Here is a 13,245-nt window from a genome sequence, read left to right on the forward strand (position 1 = left end):
ACATGCTAACAAACACATGCATGCAGATGGTCATGAATACACAGTCCCAAGCATTCTTGTAGCTTAGCCATTGACCGTCTCACGCAGTAAGTCCTACCTGGACCAGATATGGGACACGAGAGAAATCTATGGACCCAATGAGCGAGTACGTGCACGTACATCCACACACACCTTCCAGCTGTAGGAGCAGAGAGCCGAGGGTATTCCAGCAATGTGTTCATCTCTTTAGCCGCTTTAGACCTGTTGCTTTGGCCTATTGCTTTCCAGTGTCCACCCCCTCAAACCATTCGAATGTGTAATGACTCACATTCTGCATCTATGCATCTCACATTTTTTTAATCTCTTTGTTACATTTTGTCAATGATGGATTATGTAAAGACATTTTCATTTTGAATGTTCTAATAAAAAGCTGTAGAAAGCTGTTTTTGTATTTCATTCATTGGATCTTGACATTTGACTCTTGATTGATTCCCTTGACTCAACTCAACCATATCAGTGCTCTGACACAACTGACTTACAAAGCAAAAAACATGTTTCTATTTAGGGGTTTCATTGTTCTTACATAGGTTGATGTAGACTCATCGCTTTTAAGAATATAATTAAGTGATTCTACAGCCATGCGGCTCTGTGAGGCTGAGCTTAATGCTAATGTCACAATAACATTGCGAACATATAGTATGCAGGTGTAATGTTCACCATGATCACCATCTTAGTTTAGCTTTTTAGCATGCTAATCTTTTCCAAATAGCAGTAAAAAAAGTACAATTTAGGATGATGGAGATTTCATTAGTTCTGCAAAATGGTTAAATTAGTTAAATTGATTTATAATTTAAAAAATTTACGAGAATTTGGAATGAATGCAACGATGTACGCGCATGCATCCACAAGTGCATTCACCTACACACACACAATAGTATTACGAATGAATGAGCCTCTTAAATCCACACAGGGTGCTGCTAACAGAGTCCACTATGTTGCACCGCCATGTTTCTACAGTAGCCCAGAACGGACAAACCAAACACTGACTCTCAGAGAGCTAGAGAGCCTCACTAGAGAGCCTTTTGTGTTTTTATGTTACCTGAAGGCCACCGTAGTTCTCTACGTGAGAAGGGAGGAGTGAGCGTCGGGGTATCAATCTGCGACCTCACCGCTAAATCCACACACCCCGTTTGTTTGATTTACGTGTATTTTTATGCATTTTTTATGTGTATTTTTCCTTTTATCTAGTATTGTTCTTGCTGTTCACATTGCAAAATTGCCACCTTACAGGGAACATACTAATAGTATCAATGTTAAAATGTTTCTGTTTCAAAAGGAAAGAAAGTTGATTTCTGACACAAGCTGATATTTGGAGCAAAGACGAACACTTGAACTTACAGAGACTTGACTGCATCTCGTCTTTTTAGAAAGAGGTGTCTCTGTCCCTCTGCTCCCGTCTCACACTTCTTTGACTTCATGTTTTGCCGTTTTGGTTTTCTCAAGCTCCAAACAAACACTGCTCGCCGTGACCCTCCTCATGCTGAGGCTTGATGTTATTGATCCGAGAGCTCTCAGACACATCAACAGCAGCAGCAGCCATTCAGAGGTCTGGAGGGAAGATCTTGTTGTGCCGCTGCAGACGGTTGAAGAAAACTTCAGACTTTATTCAGCTGCAGAAGAATTCACCACATGTATCAGCATCACCATGGGTCCATCTAGCAGAGACGTAACTGGCAAACAAGAACACACTGATGTCAAGAGAGGTGGGGAAAGGGGTTGAGAGAGGTTATGCACTTTTGTTTTCTTTAGTGTTAATAGTTGAACAGGCATGGCATTGGGACACATTAATCAGTATTTACCTGATCATCTATTTATCGGATCAAACTACTTAATGCTTACTTGGGTCACCTCGGTTTTGATTGTAAAACATAACCATTGCTTTCATGCAATGTTAAAGCAGCATCTACTGTTCAATAGAGCACTTATGTATTGTAAATCATGTCAAATGATACAATGATCAAATTAGGCAGCTGCAAAGGGATTTTAAACTATTACACGGAGAAAACGGAGTAAGTAGGATAGAAAGTTGTATCTTTATTTTATCTTCTGAGATAAAGGCTGTGCAGTTCTGGAAATGCCAACCCGACCTTTCAAGCAGTTGAGATCTAGAAGTTCAGAAAAGTCAAATCTGACAGAAAATTTCGAAACAACTAAAAGATAAAAAGTTTGAAAGTACTTCAATATCCTGGGGTCAACTTTTTAACAGGAAGGACAAAATATTGCACTGAAAGAGTTGATGAAAATGGATAAAATGGTTGCATTCTGGATAATGAGTGCTTTTACTTTTGTTACTTTAATTATATTTTAATAAGGACAATACTTTTGTACATTTACGTAAAAGTACAACAGTAAAAACACTGGTTGAAAAGCTTATGATCAGTAACCTGTTGATACGGGCACCGTAAAATAAGGACTCATTGTTGATATCATCCTGCTCCTCCTCCACTCTTGTACTAAACATAAGTGTACATGCAGATAAAGCCGAGCATGTTGTTATGTCTTCTTGAACTTTACCGTACCTCAGAAGGGTTAACACAAATCAAAGACGCCAACAGTAAATTAGCTTGGACAACATTTCCTCTGCAAGTCATGACCGCAGATTATTGATGATCTCTCTTTTTCTCTTTCTTTTATCTGATTTCTATCTATTTTGGCTCTAAAGGACAATGGTGTCTTTGAGATATTAACTTTCTGATAATATCTTAAACCAAACAAGCGCCTGCAGTTTATCTTCAAAATGTTAGAAAGACACCACAGACAAACAAAACCTGTGTTCGGTCAGCTTCATTACAGCAGCTCCTCAGCAGCAAACACTCAGCAAAAGCACATCCCTTCATCTTCACCCTTCTTATAGTGATGTATGTTAAAACATCATTGGCCTAAAGTTACTGACTGTTATATCTAATGTCCCTTTAAATACTTTTGTTCTACATGGAGACCCATCCACACTGGAGCGAGAGGTCTCTGTAAAATAGGCCCGTATAGTATAATAATATTCATGATATTTAATATGAATATGATGTAGTACCTTGTAGAACCTTAGAGACCCACATACCCCCAACATTAGTGATTGAGACCATAAACTCCAGTTTCAGGTCTTCTTCAATACAGTTTTAAATGATGGCATGTGTGTGTGTGTGTGAGTGTGTGTGTGTTTGTGTGTAGGTGTGTGTGTGTGTGTGTGAGACTGAGAAAGAGATTGTCGCTCCTAATCAGTCAGTCATAGTCGGTCTGCCTCCGGCTGCTGACAAAGTCATACCCCCTGCATGGCCAGGAACACACACACACACACACACAGTAAGTCAGGACTCCCTCTTGTGGCTGCCGATATACAGGAGGAGACAAGGGTAGACGTCCGTCACTGCTGTCAAGGCCGATTATTTGCTGAAGACTAACAATAGATCACACTGTCAAACTAATCACTGCACATCCTTTACACGTCAGTCCTGTCATTAGCTGTTTAATTAACACACAAGGCATTCAATACCACCTTAAATTGGCAGCTGGTGGCATTAATTTAACTCAAATGCGGACACAACCAGGTTTTACAAGTACACTTTATCACAGTTCAGTTTATTTGCTGTCGATGCGGTCTGTTACCATGATAGAGTAAACTCCAGCTTAACTTCCATCAGAACAACAATCTTTTTCTTTTCTTTTTTTTTTTTTTACACAAAATGCTTAATTGCTCATTAATATCATAGTTTGAATACTGGCTTTTATTTAAGATTTTACAGTATCAAACTAGAAAACACGTCCATGTTCATTAAACCCGACAATTCTGATCATATATCTCTGAACTCTGTACTAACAGAAATCAGACAAAGTGCGTTTGTTTTGGAACTTCTTGATTTTCAGCCAAGCTGCAGAATAAGTTTGTACATGATTGCCAAAAACAACACTTGTCACTGTAAAACAAACAGGCTCTATTATTATCATCATTATTATTATTCAAGCAGGGAAAACAAAGGACAGAGACAAGATGATGCAATCAACATAAAAGATATTTGCATTATAAAATCTTCCTAAAAAGGGTAAAAAAAAATCATATCAGCTTTATTATAATTATCACTTGAAACTAAAACACTTAAAATTCTGATTAGGAGAAGAAAATGAAACAATTTCTGTGGACGACATTGTCACAGAATCTGAGAATCCTTCCATGCTCCACATGATGAAGAGCTATGACTCACAGGCTGTAATGGTATGTCAGTGTGAGGTGTCGCCTCAAATAGAAAGGTGTTACTTCAGTCAACTCGTGTTGAAAGCTGCGAGCTAGTTATGATGCCTCGGGGATCGATAGCGACTAAGTGAAGGAAACGGAGGAAGATGGTCAATAAGACAAAGAAGAGGAGAGAGGAGAAGGCAGCGAGGGTAAATAATGAGGAAAGGGAGACACACAGCATGGCGTCTCACTAAAAGGTCACAGAGTGTCTTGATGTACAGAAATATTCCACCCCATGGAATGTCATGATGTGAAGGAAACATGTCTCAGTAGTGCGATATCGCCCACTCTTGGATCAGAGAATGAGTACGTTCCTGATAATCAACACATTCTTACTCTCAACTCGTCAAATAGTGATGCTTGGTCCTTCAAACTACGACGCTAATGAGCTCAGTTTCCTCGTTACATCGTGTCTTTTCAAAGTAAAGCAACTAAACCACTTAAGAGAGAGTGGTTGACGTTGACAAAATATCAAAGTTTACTTCTAGTTTAGCATGTCCTGTATCGTCAGGAACTGTAGGTCCTGGTAGGGTGTCCCAATCCAAATTAGGCCAAGGTTAGGGGCCTGACTACACGTGATTCATAGACCCTATTAATCTCTAGAATGAGGGAGCTCCAGCACATTATGTGTTAAAGATGTCACACAACCCACTACAGACATGGTCACTGATCACGTGCATGTGAAAAACAACAGGACGTAGAAACGATCGTGTCGCCAACATATTTCAGTGATGTCGAAGAGGGTTGTAGCATATGTTCTGTGTATAACTTCTCACAGTGAAGACGCACACAATAACGTCAAACAGCTGCAGGCTGATCGGCTTTGTTTGGCAAAGGAAGCACAGAGAGAGTTCGTGCTCAGTGTGGATTCTCCTATAATGACGCTGTGTCAGTAGTTAACATTCACGAAGAGCCTCTTGCATCATCACGACGTTAGATTCATCTGCGTTCACAGTCAGTGAACGAGAGGTCAGGGGAAAGCACAGAGTCAGCAGATTCACACCGGCTCTCTATCTGCAGGATTCGACTTAAGAGTCCACAATATTAATACGAGGGGATTTAAGGGATCATTTTACCTCCCACATTATTCAATATGCTTATTCGTTTCTTATATGCTTATCACAGACCTTCATTCTCCAAGAATTCAGATCATTTTGAACTGTTAACTTTTGGTTTTTACTTTGAGTTACGTGTAGTGAAATTGATGATGCCCATACATTTTGTAAACGTTATCCCTTCATCTTATATCTAACAGATGAAATCTCTTTCATGTAGAGCAGACTGGAAACAAGTCTAATTTGTGGTTCGCGTTGTCTTCACAAAACACCTTTATGTGCGTTTCCACCTCCTGTTGAAGCTCTTTTTGCCATCAAGGGAACAACAAAACTTCATGTCTTGTTAACTCCTAAATTCTAATAAAAGCAATGAAACTTCAAATGTCACCCACCGCCCCTTGCCTAACTTCTAAGATGCAAGTGTGGTTTTGCCAGTTGCTATTTTTCCTGTGTCCCTGAAGGTAACACAGGAATGTGGCTGTGACAGAGAGACAGATTCAGAGCACCTGGTCCCAGTGGTCCCATCAGCGAATAAAAGCTCTGGTCTCTTACCTGGACTCAACCCTGCCAGCGTCTGCCTGTTTTCTCTTGGTCTGCATTACCAATGTGACCACATTTGGAGCTATTTCTTTACTTGTTTTCTTTATTTTTCCTGGTCTAAGAGCCGGGTTATGACAAAAGTCAGATAGTGTTTTTGGGGATCAGATTTTTCATCCCCTATCTGACACTCAGACCAACAATGATTCATGCCTCCACCTGACAGGAATCTTGAGATTGTGTTCCTTCAGGGAGAAGGACCTCTGCTCCAAGACGTGTGAATCAGCATTTCCAGTACCGTGGAGATGCCAGCATGGACAGGAAGAAACCTGTGTGTCACCCTCAATCTGAGAGCTTGAAATATCTTTCTTGACATTGCAAACAGAAGGTGAGGGTCAGACTGTATCGTCTGCTGCCATCAGGCTAATTAACGCCGACGGTAGACGTTTTGAATTGAGTGAAGTTATGACAAACAGCCAGGACACAGCGCCATAAACATAACCTGCAAAAATAGATATTCAAATAGTTTGAACCCGGTTATTCAAATGACATTTTTGGCAAATTTTGACAGCACTACAGACTATTTGATTTGGATGGATTTGTTTCTGAGCAGGCTTTTCTTACTGAAGACGTAAGATCTTTCTTTCTTTCTAGTTCAGTCATTATTGCTTCTTCAGAGTTTCAACAAGGACAAGTGAGAGAAAAACTGTAAGAGAGACAGAAAGAGAGGTGGCATGGTGTCGTCTTATCACGTGAAGCAGGGCTGCCCCGAGACAAAAACCCATGAACTCATTTCATACTCAATTTACATGAAAATTACTATTAATTATGCCGAGATATTAGGCGTGTTGGAAACAATTACACAATTCACATGCAGACGCTATTATGTAAATGTATTTAGTTTCTGTTCCCAGTGTAAGGCAAGTGCTTAAAAGTTTTTGAAGGCCAGATCAAACACACACACACACACACACACACACACACACACACACACACACAGGAGTGTGTGTCCGTTTCCGTTTAGTCTCCATTCAAAAGTTCTCCCCCTTCTTGTCTTTGTGTAAATTGGTGATTAGGTGTTCCGCTTGTTGCTCGAGGGCCACGGCTCTCCGAGGTGGTCCCCTGCCGAAAAACTGGCGACAGGTTGTCGTGGCAACCTTGGTGTGATAGATGTCCCCGCCTCCCGCTGTCGTCTTGGCGACGCTCTGGTGTTTATCTTGCCATCCTTCGCCCAGAGGTCTCATTCATCATCCAGCTGCTCAAGAAGGGGGCCAGCTTCCCCCCGCTGATCAAATATTAATCACTTTTTAAAACACTACCAGATGTGTGTGTCCATGCACAACAAAAGCCTGGATTTTGTTTTTACTCTTTCATGTCCAGTTTGGTACATTTTTCCAAACTTTGCTTCCATCCAACAGTGAGCAGAAGCAGCGTTTGCTCTCCGTCCCTCTCTGTGGGATTTACTTAAAGCAAAGTAATGGAAGCCTCTGAGAATGTAATCTGAAGGGCCACGATACTGGAGCAGCAGTTTGCCCACATGTGACAAAGTCCATTCTAATAAAACGTGTTTGAATACGCAGGCGTGTGTGTGTGTCTCTTTCTGAGTGCGCTTTCTAAACTTTCCATGTTTGGCCATGAAGCTGTGCCATCTGGAGCTACGATGCCTCCGGTTAATGCGTGGGTGTGTGTGTGTACACATCTGAACAACAGCTGTCTAAAAGCAGCAACAGATGGCTCCTCCTCCTCTCTCATCCTCTCTCCTGGGGCCCTTCATATTTAACCCTTGTTGCAAAGACGAAGTGGAGACAAAAGCAAAAACAGATATAAATAAATATATACTAAATATAACTATGTGCCAACATGGCTGTGATTCATTGGAAAATGCTTATGTAAAGGTTTAAATAACATATATCATATATCATGAATATTGTCTTTTTTAAAATCAACTTTGGGTTTTTCTACTCAGAGGAATAGGTGCAAAGTTACAGGTGACATCACCCACTACTTAATATCTCTCTTTTTTATTGCCAGTTTGTTACAGTGCATGTCTTGTAAGCGGTCTCTTTAATTGGGCTGAGTTAACATCCTCATTACTCTTTATACCCTGATGAAGACTGTTTGAGTCAAAACACTTTGGTTATCCTTTCATCAATAAAGGATTTTTTATTTAACTTAGAATCAGAGCGCCTCGCATGTTTTTCAGGCTGCAAACCTACACAATGAACTTCCTTTCTTAGTAAGCTGGACAGTCACTGTTATTTTATTCTCAATCACAGCCTTTATGAAATTGTAATCTTTATTTGATATGTTAAGCCATAAATAAAAATTCCGACCAACATTATCACTTCGAGTCTAACTTGTGTAGATGACCAACTGCAAACTGTCCCTGAACTACTGAGAGAACTGGAGAGTCTAACAACATTAGTTTGTCTGACGTGAGTTTCATTAAAACATGCAGACTTCAAGCGGAGGAGTGTATTGATCTGGAGACAATGCACCATACTGACAAAGTAAAAAAGCAATTGTTTGCAAGATCCATTTGGTGCCCCGAGCAACCTGGTGGCCCTTTCATCGCAGCCGATTCCACCACCAATCATTGTGTTCAAACACTTACTACTCAAAGACATGAAGCAAAGCAGTCTGTGTAATAACAAGGATGCATTGCACCTGCATGTTAAAATGTGAGTTCATGAGAGTGCATGTGCACGTGTGGATACGTGTGCAACAACAGAAGTACATCGCATCCTTAAGTCGTTCCAGATGCGTGCGCAATAAAGGACGTGTACGCCCTTTATTCCCAGCCCTCCTTATTATAGCCGTGTTTGTGGGTTGTATGTTTTTATATATAATCAGCTGTTGCGATTTAACGATACAGCTGTGGATGGTCCACCGCACAAAAAGAGTCGTGGAAAGTGTGGTCTTACTACAGAGTCCTCAGTGTCTGCACACTGTACAAAACCTTCACTGTCACAACCCAACACGCGTTCCTGCTGTCCAACAAATCATAAAGCATCAGCTGAGCATGGGCATATGTCATGGCCCCTATAAAGACATTTTATCTTTTTATAAGGGACCATCTGCAGTCAGCGTGACGCCATTGCACCAGAGCATCATCATTAGAGATAAAACACAATTGTCGCAGTGATCGCTGAACATCAGCTGTGGTTCAGTGATCAGTTCCCTGGAGGGCATATTATTCCTCATGCTACAATCGGCCCCACAAAAGAGTTTGAGTAGTTTATTGCAGCTCCTGACTGATTTGTTGAAACAGATTTTGCTTGGATTAAGTTGAATGTCTTTCTTTTCAAAATATAGTAATTGCCATATCGTTCCTGCTCTGCGGGTGTGTAGCCACAAGCCTCTTGCTTACATTTCAGAAATGTTTTGACATAATCCCTAAATCCTTTTCAACCACCTTTTGTAGCTCAAACGAGACCCACACACCTGACATCTGTCTGTCACTGTGCGCACATTCATTAGTCTGGTTCAAATCTTCTGCACACATGCTGCACAGCTGGAACACGAGTTTGTTGTAACACCTGTAGGGCAGGTCAGGATGGAACAAGCCTTTTGGCGGGAGCACTGTACACTTTACGAACCCCAAATTATCATCAATAGATAATATGTGTGTGCAACTGGGTACGGTTTTGTTGCTTAAATGGTCCGATACAGACTTGTAAAGTTGTAGTATCTTTTTTCATCGTTTTCAACCTTGTGGTAGAACTTCATGGCATTTGTACGACCGCCAAAGTGCCTTTCTAGGATCTAGTTGTTCCGGCTTTTTGTAAGCAGTCATAAAAGACTGGAACGCTATACTTGATTTCTTTCATTCACACTCCCACATCTCAACAACCTGGTCGTTTTTGCAATGCGTGTAATTTATCATTGACCACTTTGTATTGCCTCCCATAGATCGACATTGGTGACAGGATTTAAAGTCAGTACATGGCATTTGACATCCGTGGAAAAAACCAGCAAATTCAGAGCATGTGTTTGCAGCTGCATTACACCCATCCACACAGAATGGTATGCACAGCTGCTCAACATGATTGAGTGAATGTTTTATCTCAATTTTGTTATGATTGAGTAACTGCACGGAGACATCTGGTTATGTTTTATTCTGCGCTGTGTATGCGCCTGCATACGTTAGAGCCACAGTGTCTTTGAGGAGAAACAATGTCCCACACAGCTAGATGCCAGTGTGGTGAATGCAGAAGGATCAAGCTGTGTGCACTCCAGAAAAGTGCAAGCACTGCGCAACACTTCCACATCCTTGATGCAGCAGCGCCTAATCTCTGCTTGGAAATCCAATGTTTCTCCATGAACTGTGTCATACCACTTAATACCCGTAATAGGAAGGATTGAGGTAATTGCTACTTAGTACTCATTCTCCCTATTGTTGAACTTGTTGAAATATCCCTTCTCCATACCCTCAAAACCTAATGCAGCAGGTGTTTTTCACAAACTCATGTAGAAAGCAGAATATACAGTATATATATATTTAGGCTGTCTGTAAAGCTTCACAAAAGCATCTATACATTCCAGTTTAAAAAAAACCTTTTCCCCCTCAATGTCCATCGTACACACAAAATGTGCCTCATGCTTGCCATTATGATACCGATTCTTTAAATCAAAAAGAAATGTAATCCGTTTGCGATTCTTCTGCTTGACAGGACTCAATGAAACATGCATGCGGCTCATCGCTCTCCACTTGTTGCCGTCCACAGTGTGAACACACGGCTGGTGCGCACTTGTGCGGCCTTTTGTCAACCTTGTGTGTTTTTCCACAGGCCTCACCAGTATGTCATTGAGATACACAGTATGACGCAGTGTACTGCTTCTGGAAGCTTGTGTTGATCAAAACATTATTTTCTTTTGCAGATGAAGCAATATAATAACGATATATTATCAATGGTATAGAACCAAAGAGCTGTGACAAAGTGTGGGATACCACAAGGTTTCATTTTAGGACACTTACTGTTTCTTAAATACATAAACGATCTTGGAGCAGACACAATATTTCCAATATTATTGGCAGATGATGGTAATCTTATCTCTAATACAAATGTGACTCATTAATGAAGTAAACACTGGTATTCTCACATATTCAAAATGGTTTCAGACAAATAAATTGGCATAAAATGTAAAAATAAAATCTACGTTTATAATATGTGCAGTGAAGTTGTATTATTATTCGAAATTCGAAATTAGTCGAATTAATTATTAGAAAAAAGTATATTGACGGTGAAGAAGACATCAACAAGATTTCTAGTGTTTTCTAGTATCCAGTGGATACATTTTTTAAAATCAGTTGGCAGTAGGTGCACTGCACAAGTGCAATCTCCAATCCATGTTCTATAAAAACAGTTTTTGAGAGCAGAGGACTGAACACCCTAAACATCTGCCACATCTCACTGACTGGGAGTGAGGAAGAATCTTCTCTACATCCTACGTGAGAAGAGGCACAATTAGTCTCTGAACATTTTCCAGGCAGGATCCGTCACAGCCTCGGCTTGCTTTGTTCACCGTTCGTTTGCCAAGATGTTGACAGCTGGTGAGCATCATGCGCTCAGTCTCAATTGTGTTATTTTCTGTTAAATGAGAAATTCATGCAGTGGCCCTAAATAATGTAGCAATATAAACATGAACAGGACAGCTAAAAACATGTAGAGTCACAAACATAACAAATGCAAGCCACCCAGCGGCAAAGGTTTCCAGATAGCCAATAAATATTTATACATTTTAATTATATTTTGCTTTTGTAGCATCATTGAAGCTGTTGTATTTTGTTCTTTTATACGTATTGTTGCCTTCCTGCAAGCACATCTTTTGTTTCCACACCATTCCTGTGTATCCAGTGTAGACACACTGTTACATGACAAGTAAAAACAGAGTGCATGAGCAAAAGGGCAAAGAGAGAAGGAGCGACACAGATATGTCAAGGATATGTGAGGATGTTTTCATGAGGCGAGGATGAGCAGCAGCATTCGTCTTCATCGTCGTGGACAAAAGCAGGATGGAGAAAATGACAAAAGGGGAGGGATAATGGAGTGAACAGCAGGACAATAAACAAGTGCGACATGTCTCTTTGACCACATTACATAAGCATGTGTGTGCGCCCAGGTGTAGGTCTGTGTGTGTGTGTGAGATTGAGTGTAATTTGTGAGTACTCTCGGTACTCAACGTGCCCTTTGACATTCTCCTTTGGAAGCTCATTACGAGCTCCTAAAAACAACGAGGCCAACACTGAATGAATAACAAGAGAATGAATGTGGATGTGATTAATTCTTGCTGACGGCAAAACATCACGTCACAGCTGAGATTACAGATGATCAGCACATGGACACTACAAAACAAAGCGAGAGGATCGGACAGTAAGACGGAAAAATGATGACAGAACACACAATTATCTGTTGTTTTTGCTTTAATGGAAACGTAGCTCATTGTTGTAACGAAGGAAACATGGAATATCATCGTTTAACTCCATCACCTTGTAATTGAAGATTTTTATTAATAATTTGTATGCAAATTATTTTCATCCAACCATTAGTAAATCAAAAAAGGATGACGGATAAATCTACAATACTATAAAACCGATAGTCAGTCCATGGTTCACTCTTTAGTGTTTTTAATTGCACCCTTGTCAGCACACACTCACACACACACGTGCGTGCACAAAGTAACCTTTTCCAAAATATTATATTCATGGTGAAAAAGGAAATGCTCTAAAAAGGTCAGTTCACCCAACCAAATCACATTTCACACTCAACTGCAGCACTGCAGGAAAAACGCAACCATTCATTTCAATGATGCACTTTGCACATTTCTAATATATTGTGTTTGTTTGTGCAGCAATATGACGCAAACGTGGCCTAATGGGAGAGCTCGGACAGAACAATGAGAAGCTACTAAGAGGGGAAACGGTAATTATGCACAGCATGGATCAAATGCACATTAGCGATGAATAATTATTGTTGTGTTTATGTCTGTCGTCGGCTTTTAGAGAATCAAACCTATTGGGTTGGTGACTGGACTGCATTTATATCGCACTTTTCTAAATATAGCATTTACGCAATTCACTCACACGTTCACACATTAGTGGCAGAGGCTGCCATACAAGATGCCACCTGTTCTTCAGGAGCAATCAACATTCACACACACTCATAGCAGTTTGGGTTTTAGTATCTGGCACAAAGGACCCTTCGACATGTTTACCTCAGCGTCCGCAAATAAGGAGCAAACTTAACAGCCACTTTAAAATCCTACAGGACTTGAATTCCTAAAACATAAATACTTACACCCAAACTCACCCAAGTTTACACTGAGCAGCGAGACATGCGCTGTTGACTTTTTGCCTTTGTGTATGTGTGTGTGTGTGTGTGTGTTTGC

This window comes from Anarrhichthys ocellatus, unplaced genomic scaffold (assembly GCF_004355925.1).
Source record: "Anarrhichthys ocellatus isolate YVR2014 unplaced genomic scaffold, GSC_Weel_1.0 scaffold10, whole genome shotgun sequence".
Taxonomy (NCBI): Eukaryota; Metazoa; Chordata; class Actinopteri; order Perciformes; family Anarhichadidae; genus Anarrhichthys; species Anarrhichthys ocellatus.